The 17598-nt window shown below is 41.7% G+C and overlaps 1 protein-coding gene across 8 annotated transcripts in view; it reads right to left on the minus strand.

Annotated features, from left to right (window-relative positions):
* DPP6 (dipeptidyl peptidase like 6) overlaps positions 1 to 17598 on the minus strand; it is a 717188-nt gene that overhangs the window by 267847 nt on the left and 431743 nt on the right. The gene's annotated exons all lie outside the window — the stretch shown is intronic.

The raw sequence follows: 17598 nt of genomic DNA on the forward strand, positions 1-17598 counted from the left end.
CTCTCACTTTTCCTCCCTGGCTGTGAGGAGGAGATCAAAAGCTTCTGCTTCTGTTTTTGATTAACTGCAGTTTAGCATGCCATTAGAGAGCCAGTGTGGCATAGTGGTTAGAGTTTTGGACTATGACCTGGGAGACCAGGGTTCGAATCCCCATACAGCCATGAAGCTCACTGGGTGACCTTGGGCCAGTCACTGCCTCTCAGCCTCAGAGGAAGGCAATGGTAAATCCCCTCTGAATACCACTTACCATGGAAACTCTATTCATAGGGTTGCCATAAGTTGGGATCGACTTGAAGGCAGTCTATTAGTGTGCATGTTCAACTTTACCTTAAGTTCAAGAAAGTATTATAAAATTCTTCCACCACACGTGAACAACAAAGGTTTGTGTCAGTTGGGGAAACTGAGGCCTGGGGGTCAAATGGCATCCTCCAGAACTCTCTACCTGGCCCTCAGAAATCTCCCCAAGTCACATCTCTCACTAGCTCTGCTTCAACACTCTGTTTTTGCATGTCTGAAACTCTGATAACGCTTTTTGTTTCTCTGGATGGAGGAGACAGAGTGTTGTATATAGAAACTAGTGTAAAGTTTACATCAATTGCTCCACCCACTTGTGCCTCTGGCCCCACCCACATCTGGAATGTGGCCCTTAGAAGGCTGACCAGAAGGTAATATGGCCCTTGAGATGAAACAGGTTCCTGATCACTGATTTGTTTGTCCTCAATCAGTAATTACATGTATGCTCCTTCCACAAGATAAGCCAGGAAATCTTACAGAGACAATATTTCACTTTTCTTCTGAGATAAGAATGTAGTGGATGGGGAAAAGTGTAAGTTTATTGCAGCATGGGTTTTTAATTATAATGTAGCAAAATTTGGCTTTGTGGAAAGGCTGCTTGCTCTCTTCGATCTTGTAAAAAATCAGTGTTCTGCCGAGGGCCATAGTACATCACCAGGGCTGGTGCAAGACATGTTGCTGCCTGAGGCAGAAGAGTAGTGTCCAAGGTTATTTTCCCCCCAAAGCCAAAAAAATGCCACTAGCATCTCTCTTTCCTTTTATGGCAGTCAAAATGCAACAACAATAAATTAAACAACAATATGCTGCCCTTTCATTACCCCAAAGTAAGGTGTCTAAGGCTTCTGCCTCTCTGCCTAATGGTAGGGCTGGCCCTGCCCATTACCACTTAAAATGTTCTATATGGAAACTAAAATGGGAGGTGATATGCTCTGTTTTCAGTGGCAACATCCTGGCAAGAGGACAGCAGTCATGACATGATAAAACACAAGAGACCCTCACAGAAGTGGCAGGGAACAGGTTATGCATGGGGATTGTTATAGAGACAGGTAGAGTGAGCATGATTGCTGTCTGAGGACAGGAAGAGAGCAACTGGGAAAATGGGGATGATCACAATTCTACCTAAAAGCAAATACCTACAAGCAAATAAAACTGCTTCCCACAACCAGCCCTCATTCTCAGCTGTCTGTATTTTAGCAGTTCATACAGGCTTGCACTGTTTGTTTTTCTTCATCAGTTTGTTTTTTTTAAAAAAGACAAACAGCACAGCCAATTGGGCCTTGTTTGTTTGCTGCCTTTAAAAAACATTGGGCTGTTGAAATACATGGGCTTAGAAGATTTCATTATGTGCATATTTCAAGACCTATTTGTCAGACCTTTCCATAGGGGTCAATTCTCTCTGACAGCTTGTGGCCTTACTTTTGACAGCTGAATGACATAGAAGGAGCAAGGAAAACTATTGCAAGTAATAGGAAACAAAGCTATTTCTATGCTAATATGTTGGAAAATATTATGTTTCTCTGACAGTATCATAATGTTGGAGTCTATAAAATGTCTGTATGCTATTTGTTTCCTTGCTGTAACAAACAAGCACGCAAACAAACAATTATTCTTATTTTGTCCTTCAGCCTCAGTGCCCTTTGAATAAGGGAAATGAAACTTTCACAAAACAGGACCAGCAACAAATTAGCAAGCAGGGGCCACAGAGATTTGTGTACCAGCAGTGCCCAAGAACAAAAATCATCAGTAATTACTGTGGTTAAATTTAGTTTTCTCACTAATCAGATATTACAGGTAATTAGCAGCCATCTAAGATTAATTATGGTTCATTTCATGCTCATGTTGTGGTTTCTCAGAGAAGGTTTTAACAGTGTGAATTCTTCTGCTATTCCTCACATATGCACACCCTGTGGTGGCTGAATGATAATATGGAACACTTTTTTTAAAAAGTTATTTTTCGTAATTACACAAGGGAAGTGCATTTCCCCCCAATGGCAAGAGAAATCCAGTTCAGATTCAGCCATGTAAGTTACTTTAGGGAGCCTGTACATAGCGTTGCCCTTGGACATGGAATACTGGCAGTTGAGAAACAACAGCCATGGCTTCAGCTTGGCCTTGGCTATCAGCTTCAGGTCTTCATCTGTGCAATAAGGATGAGAGCAACAAGGCGGCTTTGAGGAACAAGACAATGAAACACAACACAGCAGTATAAATAAATTGTACTAACACAGAGAATGAGCTGAAGGCACACACTGGAGTTCTACTATTTAAACAAGGTATGGGGAACTTTTGGCCTTCCAGATGTTGCTGAACTACAACTTCCATCATCTCTGGCCATTGGCCATGCTTCCTAGGGCTGATGGGATTTGTACTGCCATATGTGGAGGCCCCAAAGTTCTCGACATCTGGCTTAAAGCAAGCAGGTAAAGCTCTGTACATTTCTTGGACAGGAGACTACCTGGGAATGATACACAATCTGGGGTCGCCAGCCTTTTCGGACCTATGGGCACATTTGCGAACTGGAGAAACTGTTGTGGGCATCCCCCCCCCCTATTCTATTGGCTGCAAAATAATCTGTTTTTCAAGCCTAATTTCAATCAGGGAAGATGATCCTGTGGGCACCAGAGAAGTCCTCAAGTGAGTTCATGTGCACCCATGGGTGCCACACTGGTGACCCTTGCTCTGAGATCTTTGGAGAAAGAGCAGGAATAGGTGTACTAAGTAGATAAATAATGTATATTAATCATAACCTTTGCAAGCAGAATAAGGTGATAGGTTACTAAAATAATCACACAATTAAGAGACTATCACAGCATCAAGCAAAGGGACTGAAATACATTGTAATACATTTTTATTCTCAACTTTTAAAATCAAACATGCTGTCAGAGAACAAGCACAGGTCAAGCAGGTTGCAGTCAAGAAAGGGAGAGTCGGTTAAGAGGAATTGTATCTCCTGTCATTCTTCACTAATATATAGAGCTAACACATATAGAACAGAGACTGGGGGGGGGCACACTGCTATCCAGATGTCACCCCCCCATTCCCTTAACGTCTATGTCTGTAAAAGGGCAGCTATGCACAAGCAGCTGCTTACATGTAGACAATCAGGACAAACTGCACAGGATGTCTCCATGTGGACTGCTACTTATGCATAGCCACCCTTTGCAAAACATCCATACTAAGCATATAGCTGTCAAGGAGGCATGGCCAGCAGTGAGCATTGTGGTTCCACTCTTTGTTCTAGGCATCATAGCCCTTCATTTGAGTAACATGTAAAAAAACGAGCTTATCACAGTGGCCATTTGATCAGAAGAGCCTAAGATGCAAATGGCAGAGAGAGAAGGTTTCCAGCCTTACATCTGAGGTAAGCCCTGAGCTAAGCTTCACCAGCAGCATGTAGCTTCCTCAGGGTCATGGGCAGCCAAGGGGAAATGAAAGCAGAAGAATCTGTTGTCTTGTGTAGAGCCATTTTTTTTTACATTGTTTACAACTAAGAATTCATCTATTTGCTTGTAGATACCTGCAATAAAATGCTCCTGGGAGATTTCCATGACAGACCCAAATGACTTCAAATCTCAAATGCAGAAGAATCCAGGGTGACACCACTGAACTAGTATGTAGGTTCTTTTTTAATCTGAACTCAGTCAAGATCAGAGCTTGGAAAAAGTTACTACAACTCCCATCAGCCCCAGCCAGCATGGCCACTGGATTGGGCTGATGGGAGTTGTAGTTCAAAAAAGTAACTTTTCCAAGCTCTGGTTGGGATGATCTTTCCCACTATTGAAAGATGCTGAATTAAAATAATATAAAAATAGTCTGAATAAGATCCAGTTTTGCTAGCGAACGTGACAAGGTTGCATTTCCCTTCCCTCCCCTTGCAGCTCCAATCTGCTCAGAAGGGTCTCCTAAAGCTCTTATAAAGGTGAAAGAAAATCCTACTAACTTTTGCATTCTATGGCCATTTGGCTCAATGGTTCACAAACTTCCCACCCACCTCTGTGCACCTGAATAACACTAAACAAAGTGGGTTCTAGTTTACTTAACTGAAAGCTTGTTCCACAAGAAGTTAGACCCCTGATTGTTTCCAAACAAAAAGTTAGTCACAAGCTAGCTGCACTTACTCCTGGCTTACTCAAACATGTGTGGCAGTTATAATTAGTTATCATGGTCATTGGCTCTTGGGAAATTACCCAGCAATGCAATCCAAGCTGGAAGGTAATAAGCCTTTAACAGGTTGCCTAAATGTAGAGACTCACAGCACTCTCAAGATAATTACAGCCAGTGTTTCAAAAAAGAGAAAAGAAATAATCTATTTCCCAATTTCCTGCTTCCAACACAGACTTTCACAGACACATTCTTCCATACATACCAATACTGGTTTTAGCAATTTAATCCACCCACACAAAGCTAACTTGAAAATTTCCTTGATTAGAATGTTATTCACAGTAAGTCAAACCCAAAGACAGGAGCCCAGGGATTTTCAGCTCTTTGAATTGGTTTCCATATGCGCCTGTGTGTTGCTAAATAAATGGCAATGCTGTGGGTTGGCTGGTATGTTTAGGTGTGGAATGGCGGCTACTGTGTGGCCTTGGGTAAATCACTATCATAGCCTACCCTGCCTCATTTGTGGGATGTACATGGAACATGCATAAAAGGGAGCAGAACTTTGCCTGTTGGGCCTGCTTCCATCATCCACATATTCTGCAGGTGGTCTGACTGGAGTCTCTTCAAATGCATAGAAGATCTCCAGCATTACATACACACACCCTGTCAGCTAGGTTTAATGGAATATTAACTGTAACATTGCAAGTAAGCAGGAATCGGAGTTGCGGCCCACTCTGGAAGATGTACAGATGCACAAAAAATGAACCCCTTGACAGTTAAAGAGCGATCTTACATATCCTTAGCACAGGAATTTGACAAAAGAATTTTGGTTCCAAGCAAGCTAGGGAAATAATTTATCAGAAAAGTACTAAGTGTCAGTGCTTTTTAAATATTTCCTGACATTATTGTGTGCATTATGGCAGCCAGAAACACTTTAATACTACAAAAGCCAAGGAGGTACACATTTGTAAAATACTTTGCATTGAGGACAGGAATGCAGGTTTCCCCACACATTATACTTGGCTATATCAACCATTCTGCTATGTAAGCTTCAACTTAGGGCTCTGCTCTATGGTGCCCACAGTACTGGGAAATTATTTTGGATCTCCTCATGTTTTTCTGTTTATTCCACTGCTCCAAATATGTCTCTGAAATTTTTTACATCATTGGTTGCATTGCTGTACTGCTATTAACAGTTAGGAAGTTTTTCCTGATGTTCATTCAAAATCTGGCTTCCTGTAACTTGAGCCCATTATCCCATATCCTGCACTCTAGAATGATTGGGAAGAGATCCTGGCCCTCCTGTGTGTGGCAGCCTTTCAAATGCTTGAAGAGTGCTATCCTATCTCTCCTTGGTCTTCTCTTCTCAAAGCTAAACACACCCAGTTCTTTCAATCTCTCCACACAGGGCTTTATTTCCAGTCCCAGTCTCATTGCCCTCCTCTGTACCTCTTCCAGTTTGTCTGCATCCTTCTTAAAGTGCGGTGTCTAGAACTGAATGCAGCACTCACGTTGAGGCCTAACTAGTGCCATATAGAGGAGAACTAGTAGGTTGTGGAAAGATCAATTGCACAGAGAGGACAATCTTATTCAGGGACAGGAAGGACCTTATGGTTAGCAGTGGGAAGCTGAGGTGGTGGGTTTTGTGCACAGGTGCACTATAGGAAAGTAATGCAATAAAAACAGCTTAATTATAGTTTAAAAACAGCACAGAAAATAAAAGCAGATAAAAAAAAATACTAAGCAGATACCCATGGAAGAGACCTATTTTTCAAGCTGGGTAGACTGGTTGGAACAAAAATGTCTTCAATTGTTTCCAGTGTAGATAGTGTCCAGCTGTTGTATTTCGACAGGAATGCTGCTGCACAGAATGGGGCAGCCACATTGAAAGCTCCTTTGCTCTGAGTTACTGTGGAACTGAGTTACTGTGAAACTTGATGTAGAAGCTCTCCCGCAGACCATAGTGACCTACTGGGTGTATAAGGGAAAAGGTAGCTTCTCAAGTAGCTTGGCCCTGAGTTGTATAGGGTCTTATATCTTAGTACCAAAACCTTGAACTTGGCCCAGTAGTAGATTGGCAGCCAGTGCAAATCACACAAACAAAGTGTTGTATGCTGGTGGTAGTTTGCTACCACATAAGCAACTTAGCTGCCGTGTTCTGCACCAGTTGTAGCCTCTGGACCAATCTCAAAGGTAGCCCCACATACTGTATTTCGGTGGTTCTGCTCCTACCTCCAGGACTGTTTGCACAAAGTAGTTGGGGGAGGCATTGTTCAACATCAAGGAAGTTGCCCTGTGGTGTCCTGCAGAGTTCCATCTTGTCCCCCATGCTATTTAACATCTATCTGAAACCACTGGAAGATATCATCAGGGGATTTGGAGTGAGGAGCCACCAATATACAGATGACACTCAACTCTCTCTCTCTTTCTGTTCCATCTGTTTTGGGAGAGGAAGTGGAAGTGCTAGACTGCTCCTTGGAGTCAGCAATGGGCTGGCTGTGGGCCAATAAAGCTGAATTCTGAAAAGACAAAAGTGTTATCTATTCCAAGTTCTTGAGTCGGGGAGGAGGGGAGACAGCCTGTTCTGGATGGGGTTGTACTCCCCTGGAATAAGCAGGTCCTTATCTTGGAGGTGCTCCTGAATCTAACAGTCACTGGAGGCTCAGGTGGCCTTGCCCACTTCCAGCTATAGCTGGTTCGCTAGCCATGGCCAATCTTGGACAGAGATGACTTGGCCACTGTACCCAATACTCTGGTCACCTACAGGTTACTGTTCAGCAATGTGATGTATGTGGGGCTGACCTTGAAGATGATTTGGAAACTTCAGCTGGTCCAAAAGGCAGCAGCCGGATTACTGGCTGGGGTTCCATTTAGAAGCCAAACAACCCCCATTTTAAATCAGCTTCACTGGTTGCCAGTTTCATTCTGGGCTGAATTTAAGGTGCTCACTTTAACAGAAGGTGTTTTGTTTTGTGGGACCCACCTCTTTTGCTGAATTTGTATTGTTCTGCTCCATTTGGAACAATTTTATGTTTTTTTCATAAAGGTAATGATTGTATCTGTTTCTGTAATTGTATTTTCTACTGCTGTTACCCACACTGGAACCTAATGGTAAAGGATGGGTAAGAAATCTTCTAAATAAATAATACTGGGGGAAAATAAGCCAAACATTAGGGTGTAGTTCAGATGTGTCCATTTACTGACACCTGGAGCAGTGGAGACTGGTGGCTTCAATGTCAATGGGGCAGTGAATCCGCTCTGGGCTGTAGTCTGAATTTTCAAGCTGCTTGCACTGATATCAAAGCCACCAGTCTCCACTGGCTTGGAGGGAAACAACTGGGAAGCCTTGCATCCAGACTGCAGTATGTCCAAGTGGAAATGGTGTCCTAGACTTTTGGCCGAGTACAATTTATCTTTCCTTATTCTTCCTATAAATACACCAGGACTAGATACAAAGCTTGTTTATAGCTTTTATGATTTCCAGACTAGAGCAAGGAAATGCTCTCTTCTGACACCTAACCTTATTTATTTATTATTATTGATTATTTTATTTTGTTCAATTTTTATACCGCCCGAAGCCAGAGGCTCTCTGGGCAGTGCACAGCATAGCATAAATACGATACAATAATTAGATTTATATCCCACCTTTCCTCCCAGTAGGAGCCCAGGGTGGCAAACAAAAGCACTAAAAACACTCTAAAATGTCATAAAAACAGACTTTAAAATATATTAAAACAAAAAAGCTTTAAAAACATTTATTTTTTAAAAAAGAAGGTTGAAAAACATATTAAAAAGCAATTCCAACACAGATGCAGACTGGGATAAGGTCTCTACTTAAAAGGCTTGTTGAAAGAGGAAGGTCTTCAGTAGGCACTGAAAAGATAACAGAGATGGTCCCTGTGATGTCCTTATATGTTAAAAACTGTAAATATGGTAAGTGCGGCTTTATATAGGGATATATGGTAAGTGAATTGAGTAAGAGGGGGGAGTACATGGACTAGAATGCTGGATAATGTTGGATGATAATTGGCTGAGTGTTTGAATGGCTGAAGGTAGAAATGAGAGGATGACAGTTGAGTAGGGGGGAGTTGAGAGGAGAGTGACTGGAAAGGAGTTGAAGTGGGAGGCAGTTGGGATTGAGTTGACAGAGTTCTGAGGGAGGTTTGGATTCTATTAGGCTGATATTTGGACAGAATATATATAACTGGAAACATAAGAGTGACACTATATGAAACCATACGCTTGTTAAACATTCCTAAAGTAATCTTGTTATTTCCTGGTGTTATCAAATAAATACTTTTATTGGTTTACCAAAAGCCTGATCCTTGGCTGGGGATATACAGATCAGAAGGGAGGGCAGGGTAATTACCAAGGCTGAAGGGAAACTGTATCTAATGGTGGCAGCGTGAAGGAAGAAATTGTAACATTGTCAAATATCCAGAGCAACCCAGGATTGTATGCTTTATAGACAAAGATACAGGGGGGTTGTGGACAGCTAGGGCACCCAGACACAAAGTAACAAGCCATAGGGAGACTAAGGTGAAGTCTCTTGCAGTATTGTTTACAGGGAGTGGCTGGTGCTGCTGCCTAGCAGTGGGATTTTGAGAGATCTGTGCTAGAGCGGAGTGAGAAAAAATAAAAACGACGATCCTGACTGGTGGTGTCCTGAGGTGGTTCCTAGTGAAAGGTAGTAGCCACAAGCAGGTGGGAACCTGACAGGTGGAGCCAAAGTTGGGATCGTCACCGTCCCTGTCTAATATTTAAGGGTAGGGAATTCCACAGGGTAGGTGCCACTACACTAAATGTCCGCTTCCTATGTTGTGCAGAATGGACCTCCTGATAAGATGGTATCTGCAGGAGGCCCTCACCTGCAGAGCGCAGTGATTGACTGGGCATATAATAACCTTGCACAGCTACTGGCACAAAACATTTTAAAAAATATTCATTAGCCATCCTATAATAAAATGGTGTGTGTGTCTATATATTTGCCTAATAAGAATGATAGCATTTTCCAAAGGTTGATTATGCATTGTGCCTGAAAGCCCGATTCTTCATTTAAAAAAAAAAAAATGCTCTACTGGATAAATGCTTCCAAATGCTTCTAATTTCTGATAAACATGCTCCATTTGTGCCAGCTCAGTGGGGTGATTTTGCAGTGCAAGAAATGCCCATTATGTGCAGGTACTTGTGCCATGTTCATTGCTGCGAGGATCATGCACCTTCCCCAGCAGGGAGACTGAGGTCTTTTGAATGACATTTCTGCTTCAGTCAACCTTCAAAAAGAAGGGCAGGGCTAGCACCTTTTCTTCCGGAGTCATTTCATATCCTTTTAATTTAATTTCATCAGGACCTCTTTTGTTTTCAGCAAAGGGATGACATGGAAGACACTGTACCTTTATTACAGATCTTGTAATTGATCATCCAGGATAATATTGCAAATGGTGTTGGAAGAAAAAAGCCCGCCTGATTAACAAGAACCCTGCAGGGATAAGGCACACTATCCAGGTTAGTGGGTGGCTGAGCAGCTACCTCAGATAATACCCTTGCAGAGAAGAAAAGGAAGCTCTCCAGCCTGAAATGCACAGGGGGAGAGAACAGGGGATCTCTTCAAATAAATTCTTAGCACAAGATGCAAATCAGGACTTAATCTTGTCACCTAATCACATCCTCTTCTCCCCTGCCAGTTGAGCTCAGTGAGCCCCCTTCCCCCGGCCAACAAATGCAGTCTCTGTGAACAGATCTGACGCTCCCACATTGACAACCCAGCTCCCTGGAATCAAAACACACAGCAGGAAATTTAAAGATCCTTCAGCAAGCTCCAGAAAGAAATGAAACACATGGTAATTAATGCAAAGCAAATATCGTGGAACTACAGACCAAGGAGAAAGAACAAAACACTGAGGGGAAAACATGACCATAAAGGTTTAAGAAGCAAAACAAAACAAAAAAAACAAAACAAAAACATTCCTGTGAGGTTACTGGACACATAATATGTTTCTTAATAATGTTTTTAACCTTTTTTTACAGTTGTTTTTTAAAAAATGTTTGTAATGCTGTTTTGTTTTAATGTATTTTAAGATCTGTTTTTATGATGTTTTAAAGTGTTTTTAGTGCTTTGTTTGCCGCCCTGGGCTCCTGCTGGGAGGAAGGGCGGGATACAAATTAAATAATAAATAAATAAATAAATAAATAAATAAATAATAATGAGAAGACATGATTCACTAGAAAAGACAATAATGCTGGGAAAAACAGAAGGGAGTAGAAAAAGAGGAAAGCCAAACAAGAGATGGACTGATTCAGTGAAGGAAGCCACAGACCTGAACGTACAAGATCTGAACAGGGTGGTTCATGACAGATGCTACTGGAGGTCGCTGATTCATAGGGTTGCCATAAGTCGTAATCGACTTGAAGGCACATAACAACAACAACAATGCAGACCATAAGCAAAATATTGTCTACAATATTGCTGTGCAGACAATAAGTGAAAAAGTGTCTATAATACATATGCAACTACAAATTTATTTATTTAGTAAGTGCTTTTTCAAGACTGGTAACTGAGATACTTTGATTAAAAAAATACCCTCCATCTGATGCAAGCCTGGGGAGGACAGCGTAGGCTAGATCTATCTGCATGATTCCATGGAAGAAGAAACAAGCTCTTAAGTAAGTAAAGTTGGAGGAGGAACCAAGACAAGTAAAGAAATCAATGCCACTAAAGGTTCAGCATTGTTACTAATAGCTAGGCTGAGTGGCTTCAGCTGTATCCGGTTCTCTGGTAGATGCTTTTTAAATAATCCAGTCATTTGATGAAACTTGACATGTAATTACTGGCTAAACGGCATTATCTCTCTCTCACTGAATGCCAAGCAGTCCTATTCCTAGGGTTAAAACTTGTCTTTATAATGATCTGGCCCTGTTGTCTGGAGAGGACGTTGCCTATAGGCAGGGCTTATATTGAAACCTACTGTTAAAATGTCTCGTATTGTGGGTAACAGGTGCATGAACACTTCTGCATAGCAGGGAGTAGACGATGCTTAACAGCACACCCAGCCACACTGTCCCCTCATTTAGGGATCCAAGCCATGAGCTGTTATAAAACACAAACCCATTTGCACATGCAACTTGAAAATTGGCATGCACTGATGCACACCTGCTTATGAAAAAAAAGGGGGGGGCAGACTCCCTCTGTCTTCATTAACATTTGACTTCTTTGGATATTCTCCCTTTATTCACACACACATCAAAAGCACTTTCCACAAGGACTAAACCTTCTAATTCTAGCATACGGTGAAGATTAATTGCCCGAATTTAGTGCTCTGGGACCTACCTTTGGCTCTCGAGAAAGTCGACCCTTATACATCTCTAGTGGAATGTGTCCCCAAAAGCTAGCATCTCCGTTCAAAGTGATGAATTCTGCAGCAGCTGCAGCAGCAGCAGCAGCAGCAGCAGCAGCAGCATTTTAAGGATTGCATGTAGGGCTAAACCTATTTCCTATAACCACCACCACCACCCCATCAAAAGTCCCTTAAGTCCCAATGTAAGTTCCTAAATGGAACTGATGTTGTGTTGTGTGACCAAGGCTGCAATCGTATACACATCTACCTGGCAATGGCAGAGCAATCCAAACTATAGGAAGCCGGCATAGTTTAAACCAGCCTCAGTTAAGCCAGAGTAAGTTACCCCTATTCCAAATTCCTTTCAGGAGCAAGGCTACTGCCAGCTCATCTTGCCCCTGAGCCTGGAAGTGGGAAAACAAGCATTTTAAAAAGAGTTTGACTTAAACCACCCTTTTTGCTAGGGTAACTTCCGCTGGGTTGCTAGGTCATGTGACCAAGCTGAAAGGAGTCTGAAACGGGAAATCTCCCCTGCCCCATTCCACCCCGGAATGCCTACTTTTGGGGACTTACCTTGCACTTGGCTGAGCTGGGATGGAGGATTTAAACCAGTGTATCTCTGGCTGAGCTGGGAGGGTTGACTTCAGCTGACTCAGCCAGAGATCCACCTATTCCAAACCCCCTCCATGATGGCAGATCTTGGGTTTGGATTACTCTCTATGCGCCACTTCAGAATAGAACCAGGGAATATAATACTGACTTTTCTTTTACAAGACTGTTGCAAGGATACAGCTACAACAGTGTCTCCCAAACTGTGGTCTGTGGACCACCAGTGGTATGCAAGCTTCATTCAGGTGGTCTGCCCCTTATCCACATTCAAAGGCATTCAACAAGCCTTTTAAGCTGAGACCTTATCCCAGTCTGCATTGGTGCTGGAATTGCTTTTTAATATGTTTTTAAACCCTCTTTTTAAAAAAAATATGTTTTTAAACCTTTTTTTAAACATGTTTTTAAAGCTTTTTTTAAAAGTGTTTTTAAAGATGATTTGTTTTAATATATTTTAAAGTCTGCTTTTATGATGTTTTAAAGTATTTTTAATGCTTTTGTTTGCTGCCCTGGGCTCCTACTGGGAGGAGGGCGGGATATAAATAAAATAATAAATAAATAAATATTGATATACATTTTAATTGTTTTTACTGCCTCTTTTATTTCTTATATTGCATTTTGTTGTGTTACAGCTTGAATTCTAGGGTATGCAAATTGTAATATGATAAAATACAATATAATAAAAGAAGTAATAAAAATACAATTAAAATCATACAGCACCTAGCACAGCATGTTATAGTTGCTACAACAGGCAGAAAAAACCATTAAGTGGTCCATCAAGACTATTAACACTGTTCAAGAGGTCCTTTTTTGGGGGGGGGAGAATTGGGAAACCACCAAACTAGATAATTCAAGTGCAATACTTTGAACATTTGAGCATACAACAACAACTCAGTTAAACTTCTGTAATGATCCAAGTTGACAAATATTGCACTGATACTGGACACTTCAAAACATATGTGCATGTGTCCATTTCAAATCTGTAAGTCTTTGAATCTTCCGAGAGACATCACACAGAGATGTTCAAAGCAAAAACAAACTGGCAGGGTGTGCTTCCTCATACAGTATGTCTATCTGTACCATGCAATCACCTCTTGTGTGCCAGCTAGTGCAAAACAAAGATAACACATAGGCAACCCCCCTGCACTGGAAACATGGAGCTTAATAGATGACAGTGTAAGAATCGGATGGGAACAAGGCCTCAGGAGCACAAGGATCAGTTTAAAATCTCTAAAAGGGATTATCCCAAAGAAGATGAAAAAATGCCAGTCAGACTGTAGACGGTTTAGGGTGCCAGGATCCCAGGCACAGCTACTGAATCTTCCCTTTAGAGATTTATCTATACCCTGTTGCCATTTTTGTGAACACAAATCAATCTGTTTGTCTATGGAAGGCATGCATATAGCCAGTAGTGTAGTGCCAAATTCAGAAGTGCAGGATCCTTTCATGTTAGTCACAGCCACGCCACACCCCTTTTTTTGCTGCTGGGTTGAGAATGAGATCCTTCTTCCATAACAACAGACATCCCTAGAAACCCATAAGCATGAAAGGGGAACAAGATAGCTACTGAGAAGAGCCTTCTCAGTAACTGACTCACTTCCTTTCACACTGATTGGCTCCAATCAGCAGGAAAGATCAAGGAAGCACGTTAGAAGACTCATCTAAGTGGCTAACACACGTTTCATGCTGATTGGCTCACATGATGCTGGAGACATAGTGACCCTGCTCCCAAAAAAGTAAAGGCTCTAAGACCCTCCCAAGACCCTATAACACATTTGCTCAGCTCTGCATCAGCTTTCCCATTCTGACCACTGTGCAGGAATGAGACATGTACAGGGATACCTCTACAGGAAAATTAATTTTGGGTATACAGAATGTGCATCCTCAGCATACCTGATGCTGACAATGTATCTGTAGTTCTCCAACAATCTACAGTGGAAGCAGTTGAGAATCGGGGGGAGATTACTGGGTGCCACCCATATCAGCTCCTGAATTTTGCTATTCTCCCAGGACACATCATTACTAGCTTTCTTTCTATAGTTGGGGACACTCCTACGGTCCCACGTTTAGCCATAAACCCCCAAGTAGGAGTGCAGTGCAGTTCCATATAGATGCACCATAGGGGCCATTATCTGTAGTATTTTTGTGGTGCTTGTTGATATCCTGGACATCTGTACAATTCTGGCATGCCCAGCAATGTCCAGCTTCAGGCCATTCCGTACCAGCAAGCAACACAACCACCACAGTCCTACAGGGTACACAGTACTGGCATGGACAGCCTCTAAATGAGTTGTCTGTATTGTTCTAGTTCTTGTCTTCTCATAGCACCTTGCCAGAACACTGTATTTTTACAACAGACTTCAGTAGCCACACTTATTTGACTGGGCAGCTTTTAACTGGGTAGAATTTTCCAACTGCTTAGTCAAGTGTCATTTAGAATTCTTCCCCACCCTCTGCCATGAGGTCCCAAGGCAGGCTACAACTATTTATTTATTGAATTTATATCCCACCCTTCCTCTCAGTAGGAGCCCAGGGTAGCAAACAAAGACACTAAAAACACTCTAAAACATCATAAAAACAAGACGTGAAAATGTATTAAAACAAAACATCTTTTAAAAAAAGCTTTAAAAACATCTTAAAAAGCAATTCCAACACTGACGCAGACTGGGATAAAGTCTCTATTTAAAAGGCTTGTTCAAAGAGGAAGGTCTTCAGTAGGCCGTGAAAAGATAACAGAGATGGCACCTGCCTCATATTTAAGTCGAGGGAATTCCAAAGGGCAGGTGCCACTGCACTCCTATGTTGTGAGGAATGGACCTCATAAGATGGTATCTGCAGGAGACCCCGAACTTCTGAGGGTGGAGGAAATACCAAGAGGGTCCCCTCTGCATATCTTAACACCCAGGAGAGTCTGTAGAGAAGGAGGAAGTCTTTCAGAAATTTTGGGGCTAACTCATTTAGGGCTTTATGAGCACTTTCAGCTGAGCCCAGGAACAAACTTGGTAACCAGTGCAGCAGTTTTAAAACTGAGTTACATGAGTTCTCCATGGAACCTCAGACAGTAATCTGGCTGCTGCATTTTGGACCAGCTGAAGTTTCCATGTTAACTTGGACAAGAGCAGCCCCATGTAGAGCAAGTTTTAATGATCTAATGTGGATTAAAGCCTCAGGGGCAGCTTTGCACACTGCCCTTCTCATTCTCTCTCTCTCCTCCAGAACTCATGGCAAGAATGAAGCAACCTCTGATGTCCCCTCTGACTATCTGCCAACTTAAATCAGACCATGATCACCATATGGGAGCAGAAAGGAATATTATAAGAAGCCTTTGCTTATTTTTAATTTTAATTTTTATATTTACAAAGTGCTATTCTTTCTCCTCTGCCACAAGACTTCTCAGTCTTTCACACATTATAAGTTTGAAAATTAAACCATGCACCTTTGTCAGGTATCTGTGTGGCAAAAATATATATTACCTTGACCTCAGAAATAAGCCAACGGACTCACAGTAGACTACCGTCATCATATTGGGCCAATATTAACCTAAAAAACAGGATTATCAATTCCCTGAAGTGAAATTGTGTACTTTGACTAGATGCTACACCAGGAAAAGGCAATAAAGGTCCTCATCAGAAATATGCCATGCATTGAAGGGCTGGCAAAGTGATTAATTTGCTTACTATTTTCAGGAGCATGGTAAATGACATACTTAAAAATGATCGACACTGTGCAGTTACTCTGAACTTCATAGCCTCAAAAAATGAAATGCTAATGTATTCTGTTCTCGTGCAAACAGAAAAAACCATACCTTATCATCCAAGAATACTGGCAGACGATTGAACTGATGATACCAACTCCTGGGCTGCAAAATTGATCGTCTGACACATAGAGGGACTACTGCTGGTTTTGCTTATATATTTTTCTGTAATGCACCATGGGCATTGTTGGCACAATATAAATAATAATAAGTGTGCTTTCAGACATGAAACTTAAACTTGTGCTTAAAACAGTCTATAATGTGACTGTAAACCTTGCACTGGCTAAAACATACCTTCAGTGTCACTTCCACGTTAGAATCATAGAATAGTAGAGTTGGAAGGGGCCTGTAAGGCCCCTGAGTCCAACCCTCTGCTCAATGCAGGAATCCAAATTAAAGCACACCCAACAGGTGACTGTCCAGCTGCCTCTTGAAGGCCTCCAGTGTTGGAGAGGCCACCACCTCCATGGGTAATTGGTTCCCATTCTATCCCATGTCGCAGAAACTGCAACAGGGGTTCAAAAGGTGCTTTTTAGTGGCACATGCTATCATGTTCAAAGCAACCTCTCCCCAAAGTCACTAAACTGGAGGGAACAAAATAACATCTTCAGAATTTGCAGCTATCAGTTTAGTTAGTGGACAACCTTTTTCCATATTAAATATGCTCTATGCAAAACAGCATAGCGCGATGGGATTCAAATGTCAGGCCAATAAGAATATACTAAAGGTTAAGGAAAGCAATGATTAATTTGTGCTTTTACCCCCATTTGGATTTTTCCTGCCTATCAATAACAGCGAGTGGGTGAACTGCCTAGCCAAAATATTCCGTGTTCCCAGCTCTCTGTCACTGAAATTGAGGCAGAAGTTCAATTTGGCTGCTGTAGCTTATTGTTTCAGAATCAAAATTCTGTATGCAATTTTCTCTCATCTGTTACCTTCAACATTTCCTACAGCTATCTGTTTGTGTTCCCCCGCTCCCCTGGACTTTTGGAACTAATTGGGCCAAACTGCAGATGTCTGTCTGTATGTGTATTCTTCTTTAGCCTATGGAAAATTATAATGGGAACTTTAGCATTTAACGTTCCGCAAATCAATACTGTACAGAAGAAAAGCCACAAGCTTTCAAGAAAGTTACATTTTTTTACTGGAGTGCAGCCTATGTTGCGTTGCTATGTTCCTGTTAAAAACTAGCAAAGAGGTCACTTTGCTAGTTTTTAACAGGACCCAGATCTCTAGCATTACAAAGAAGCCTAGAAGACAGGTTTTAGTTTTTGCAGATAATTGAAGGTGGTGTGAGATGGGCATCTTTACCCATGCTGCACACACTTAAAATTATTTTGTTCCACTGTTTTCTCTGTTCAAACAGATTTTGTACATTTCTGAAGCACTATGAAACATTGTTTAACACAGATGATCAAATAGTGAATGTATAGTAACACCAATAGCAACAATGCCTATTTCTTACCACTTTCAGCTCTCTGGAAGCAGGAAAAACAGACACGAAACTTG

This window comes from Rhineura floridana, chromosome 10 (genome assembly GCF_030035675.1).
Source record: "Rhineura floridana isolate rRhiFlo1 chromosome 10, rRhiFlo1.hap2, whole genome shotgun sequence".
In the NCBI taxonomy this organism is placed as follows: Eukaryota; Metazoa; Chordata; class Lepidosauria; order Squamata; family Rhineuridae; genus Rhineura; species Rhineura floridana.